The 6,169-nt window shown below is 33.6% G+C and overlaps 1 long non-coding RNA gene across 1 annotated transcript; it reads left to right on the top strand.

Moving 5' to 3' along the window:
* The first annotated feature begins 1,588 nt into the window (after positions 1 to 1,588).
* LOC143191572 (uncharacterized) lies at positions 1,589 to 2,373 on the top strand. The gene is made up of 4 exons (XR_013004549.1): positions 1,589 to 1,729; positions 1,793 to 1,911; positions 1,990 to 2,243; positions 2,329 to 2,373. It is a non-coding gene; the product is annotated as an uncharacterized LOC143191572 (long non-coding RNA).
* The last annotated feature ends 3,796 nt before the right edge of the window (positions 2,374 to 6,169 follow it).

The following is a 6,169-nucleotide window of genomic DNA, read 5'->3' as shown; positions in this document are numbered from 1 at the left end:
GGACGGCATCAAACTTTTACGCGGGAGATTTTTCCTCGGAGCGAACGATGCATATTTCATAGTATTTGCAGCGCTTTTTAGCCAGCGGAGTCGGTGTAGTAATGAAGTATTTAAATCAGCTTTACCTTCGCTTTCATTCGATTGACACAGCGCTGGCGAGCTTTAAAACACGTCGGTCCGTTTCGAAACATTACCCCGAGTAAATTCAATAATGGAAATACTGAGGAACAGTCAAAGAGCCAGGTTGCTTAAATAATATTAAAATTTCTGAATGAAATAGATACAGAAAAGCATGCTATTGAAATTAACAGTTTAAATAGAAACAAATACCAGGTAAAAGTTTTTTTTAAATTATTAATCTTAATGGTTTAAAAATCTACATAGTGGACAATAAACATTTCTTTTGATTATATTATAACAGGTCAATTGAAAACTCCCCGGTCAATCACAGTAAAACAAATTTTTGGTAAATGTAGTTTTTTTTATTCAACATAATGCCCTTCAAGGATGATACACTGGTTATAGCGACCTTCCAACTCTTCATTCGACGAAAATGTCTTCCCAGCAGGCATTCTTTCCAGATCTGAGAACAGAATACTGTCGCTGGGGGCCAGATCTGGAATACAGTGGATGAGAAAGCAATTCGAAGCCCAATTCATAGATTTTGGCCATCGTTTTTACTGACTTTTGACACGGTGCATTATCTTGGTGAAGCAGCACTTTATTTTCTTGAAATGCGGCCGTTTTTCGGCGATTTCGTCCTTCAAACGGTCCAGTAACGCTATGTAATAGTCGCTGTTGATGGTCCTTCCTTTTTCAAGGTAGTCAATGAAAATTATTCCATGCGCATCCCAAAATTCAGACCAGTTTTCCCACGCTTTGGAGCTGGTTCATCGTGTGCAGTCCACTCCGATGACTGTCGATTGGACTTCGGAGTGAAATAATGGAGCCATGTTTCATCCATTGTCTCATATCGACGCAAAAACTTGGATTTATATTAGAGTGTCTGCTATTTCATTCAATTTCAATTTACGGTCATTCAAAATCTATTTTGGGTGTCCACTGCATTCATCGTCTTCGGTGCTCATTTCATCACGTCTAAACTTAGCATATCAATCCTTGATGGTTGATTTTCCTGGCACAGTGTCCGCAAACTCGGTATGAAGCCAAGTTTTTGTTTCTATTGTATTTTTTCCCTTCAAAAAGTAATATTTTATCTACACGCAAAATTCCTTTTTATCCATTTTTTTTTTCACAATAACGAAAGTTGCTTCACTCAAAATGCTATAATTCACAAACATAGAATAAAGAAATTTAGAAGTGAAAGTTATATAGAAAAATCGGGTCCCACGTTTAAGCTTTTCGGAATACCCGGTACGCGGCCAAATGTAAATTGAAAATGCAACAGCTTTATGTGTGTTTCTCTTTCTCTCTCGGTATTAAAAATTCTAACCTAAGCAGTTAACGGCCATTTTTAGGTGATATAATTTGTATTGCTTATTTACGTCAAGTTTTTTGGTATGTGTTTTTATATATATTTGACAATTACTTTAGGTTATTCTGTGTATTTTAACTTATTAGTGTAATAAAAAGAAAACCTTAAGGGGATCTCTTATGATCCTATATAGGTCCAGGAAAGTTTGTAATCATTTTAAAGATGAAGACTATAGACCAAAATGTGGACAGCCATGGCTGAAATAAGGTGTAATTCCTACTAGAAATTTAAATAGTAAGTATTTTGTTAAATAATAATGATCTATTGCATTGAAATAATTAAGCAATATTTATTGAGATTCTTTACCTTTACTACAAGACAAGGAAGATATGCCGCCAATGGCAATATTAAATTGCATAAGTTTTTTGAGGCTGATAGATATATAGGAGATTCTTCTACCCCAATAAGACCCAGAAGTAAGTATATAATAAGAAACTTACGTTTATTTTAACAGAATGGAGGTTCTAACTTGAAATTTATATGTTCATTTACAGATAACTCAGCCTGTCCCATTAGCTTCGTTTCAGGTTGGATGAAAAACTAATGGCTTTATCCTTATTGAAATGCAGTGGCAGAGGATATAAAGTATTATCGAAGATATTCTGCTTACCTTCTAGAAGAATATCAATGCAGATACTGAATAGGGCTGCTTTTTGCTGCTGGAATAGTAACCTCTAATTTTGGTCGTTAGTTGACTGTATAGACCGAACTGCAGTTGTCATATTTGATAAAATGTACCTCAATTTAGGTAGATTGTTAATTTAGTTGATTTTAAAGAATAATACAACAGAACCATTAATAGTTATGTTATCTTAATTTAATGTTTGTTTTAGGTTTGTTTTAAATATTAGAGAGAAAATAATATCAGTGGATTACGTGTTTTAGGTAGTGTAGATATCTCTGTGATTATATCAATATCTTTATGGTCAAGGAAAATTAATATAATTGTAATATATCAATAAAATATATTTAAATATATTAATTTTTTTATTTTCCCAGTAAAATTAAAAGAATTTTTTTTAATTTCCCGGTCAAATTTTTAAAATTCCCGCTAAACATTTTTAAATTTCCCGCCGTAACTAACTGTCATACGGCGCATTCGTAAACGCCCTCACACGGCGATTCCGAGCGTAACTTCGAACCAATTTTGACATAGGAGATGCGCTTCTAAGTTTCTTTATTCCATGTTCACAAACTAACGTTCCGACAGCTGTCAAATTTATACATGCATCTTTTAAAGGTTAGGGCTAACTAAGAAACATGTGGATTTAATTCTAGTGGCGCCTATCTATGTGTCAGGCCGGGGACTTTTCAACTGACCTGTTACAAACAGCTAGCGGCGTATTTACATTAAAAAACATTATTAAAAGCAACTCATTAAAGAAGCAGTAATTATGACAAAAAATGAACTTAGAAAAAGATTGTTAGAAGACTGATTTGCATTACTAATTGAAATATGATTTCATGAATAGCAGAGGCGTCGAGCGGGAAAATTTCAAAATGAACCTCCAGGGACCTCGAGCCATAATTAGTTGTGCTTTATAGTTGATCTAAAGAACTTGAACCAGTTTTGCAACTCGGTTGTATACGAAAGGAATTCTCAGTTACAGTGAACACTGAAAATATTGTTGCAGTGCAGACAATTTTGGAAGAGAACTGAACAATAAATTCTCGGAAGTAAAGTCAATATAACAAAAATGTTTATTAGTTAAATGTTTAATTAAAATTAAAAACAAAAAATATATAAATTTTCCGGTAAGCTTGCTTCGAAGTAATATTTAGAATAAGATATTTTATATATATTTTTAATCTGCGATATCAGTGAAAAAATGTGAATGTAATCAAATGTTAACCAAACAAACTGTTAAATTCTGTGATTTTAAAATTTCTCTACATAAAAGAATAGTTTTCTATTTAACAATGGAACTCTCAAAATTACATTTTCGTTATTTCTTACATTTGTTGTTTGTTTTGAATATATTTTAAAATTCATAGGTAAACTGACACTCCAGAAGTACTTCATATCTCAGTCATTACATAAACAACAACTCAGCTCAAGTTCTTCTGAAAACGGGCTTGTTCGCGAGCTGGTCAACATACTGGGTGCTTAGCATCGCGTCACCGCTAACCTCCCCCCTTTTACCAGGCTGAAACGAGCTCATCCGTCACTGCAGTCATAACTTTTGTCCCCATACGACAGTATCCAGTCGTGTGTTAAACGTTCACGAATCAATAGAATCGCCAGGTCCTCGTGCCCAATAACGGCTGCCCGATCACTGGGTGCCCTATCCCCAAATTTAATGCAGTAGCAGTAGCGATCCACAGGGGTCAACTGTGAGGCGATTTTGGTTTAGTGTATAAGTAGTAACCAGGTCCAACTTGTCACTTCAGGACAAGTCGCCGCGACCAGGTAGGCGTCATGCATTCCACCGCCTGGTTTTAGCCAGATTTTTTATATTAATATTATATATTTTTTTAATATGCGATATCTATTAGTGAAAAGTATGAATGTAATCAAATGTTAAGCAAATTAACTGTTAAATTCCGTGATTTTAATTAACATTTCTCTGCATAAAATAATAGTTTTCTGTTTAACAATGGAGCTCTCAAAATTACATTTGCGTTATTTCTTACATTTTAAAACTTTATTATTTTCATTCAGAAGACGTCTCCTCTTATCGTCCTATTACCCGTTACCTGTCATCTCAAAACTTTTCGAAAAATTATACATTAAGAGATTAAAATTAATCGCAGAGGAGAGAAATATTATTCCGTAATAAACACGGAAAAACAGAACAAATATATAAAGTAGTCAACCAAATTAACAAAAACTTAAACGATAAAAAATATTGCTCCGCTGCATTTCTCGATATTTCTCAGGCCTTCGACAAGGTGTGGCTCACTGGACTGCACGTTAAATTGAACAAGCTTTTGCCCCATACGCACTTTTAATTACTGAAAGCCTACCTCTCAGTCAGACATTTTATTGTCAAACAGGGTGATGAATACATTGACCTACAGCCCATATATTCGGGTGTTCCGCAGGGCAGTGTTCTTGGCCCATTGTTATATCTTATGTATACAGCTGACCTACAAACCTCACGAAACACTACTGCTTCAACATATGCTGACGATACAGCGGTTTTATCATCGCACGAGGATCCAATATCAGCCACAAAAGACCTCCAACTTCATCTTAACAAAGTCGAATTGTGGTTGCAAACGTGGCGTATCAAAGCAAATTAGACAAAATCTAGTCATATGACATTTACCCTTTGCAGAAGAACATGTCCTTCAGTTAAATTGAATAATCATGAACTTCCACAAGCAGACAGTTTTAAATATCTGGGAATACATTTTGACGTATTGGCTGATAGAGTGTAAATCTAAATTATCATTAGATCACAATGTTTTGCTATATAAGTCAATACTTAAGCCCATCTGGACCTATGGTATAGATATGTGGGGTACTACTAGCAAATCTAACATAGATATCCTCCAAAGGTTCCATATTACGTGTCCAACAAACTGATTCAACGCGATATCCACATAGAACCCATAACGAGTGTGATTCGGAGTGCTAGTGCGAAGTACTCTGAAAGACTATTAGTGCATCCTAATGCACTCGTCAAACAGTTAAATGTCCGCGATGACAGTGAAGTGCAAACGCAAACTACCATATGAACTGGTTAATAGACACATAGAGTGAAATTTAATAATTTCTAGAATAAATTAGAATAGTCATTAGAATAAGTTAGAATAGACTTTAAAATAAGTTAGAATAGTATCTAGAATAAGATTTAGATTATAAATTAGTACAGCAGATCACTTACTGAAGTGATCTTCTACATGTTAGGATGGTTATATTATATAACGGAAATCAAACAATAATACTTATTGCCCACGGCCAGATTGTTAACGTTCCAAGAGATAAATAAAAAAAACATTTATTGTCTGTTTTGAAGAAATATATTGCCGAAATCCATGAAACACTTTTAGAAACCCAATGCAGCCAAATCATACCCCAATATCAGCTTTGATTTCAGTGATTTAGAGGCGATGGTGTTAATAATATAAATATGAAGCGGTCATAGTAAACTAAATTTTAACCAGATTCCTATTACCCTTTCAATCAATCACCTTTAATTACGAATAATTGATGTATGTTAATGTAATATATGAATAACTGATAAGTCTAATAATTACCTATATCTAATTAAAATAAAACAACAAACGTTGATACATTTTTATATCAGGAATAACCACTATATTTTTCGTGAGCATTATTCACATACCGGATATGATAAATATAACATTTAAAATATCGCATATTCTGCTAAAATAATAAATGACATTGAAAAGGATTTTATAATTTTTCATTTATATTAAATAGCATTACTATATCATCGAGTTCAATAACAAGCGTTGATTCATTTTGATACCGGGACAAACCACAATGTTCTCATGAGGACTATTTACATATTTAGTATAAAAAATATAACAGTGTAAAAAAATATAAATTATGCAAGGTGTCCCAAAAAATTGCATGAAAGCTTAATATATCTTATCACGAAAGTATTTTTACTGTAATAAACTAATTTAGTTTCATCGGATTCTCCATGTGTTTATGTACCATTGTGTTAAGTTTCACCTCTATGCTATCTCAGTTTGTCG

The sequence above is a fragment of the Rhynchophorus ferrugineus genome, unplaced genomic scaffold (genome assembly GCF_030347505.1).
Source record: "Rhynchophorus ferrugineus isolate W39M unplaced genomic scaffold, kcgeb_rfMv2 rfM2, whole genome shotgun sequence".
NCBI lineage: Eukaryota > Metazoa > Arthropoda > Insecta > Coleoptera > Curculionidae > Rhynchophorus > Rhynchophorus ferrugineus.
Note: the sequence above shows the minus strand (reverse complement) of the source record. Positions and strands in the feature narration are given on the sequence as shown.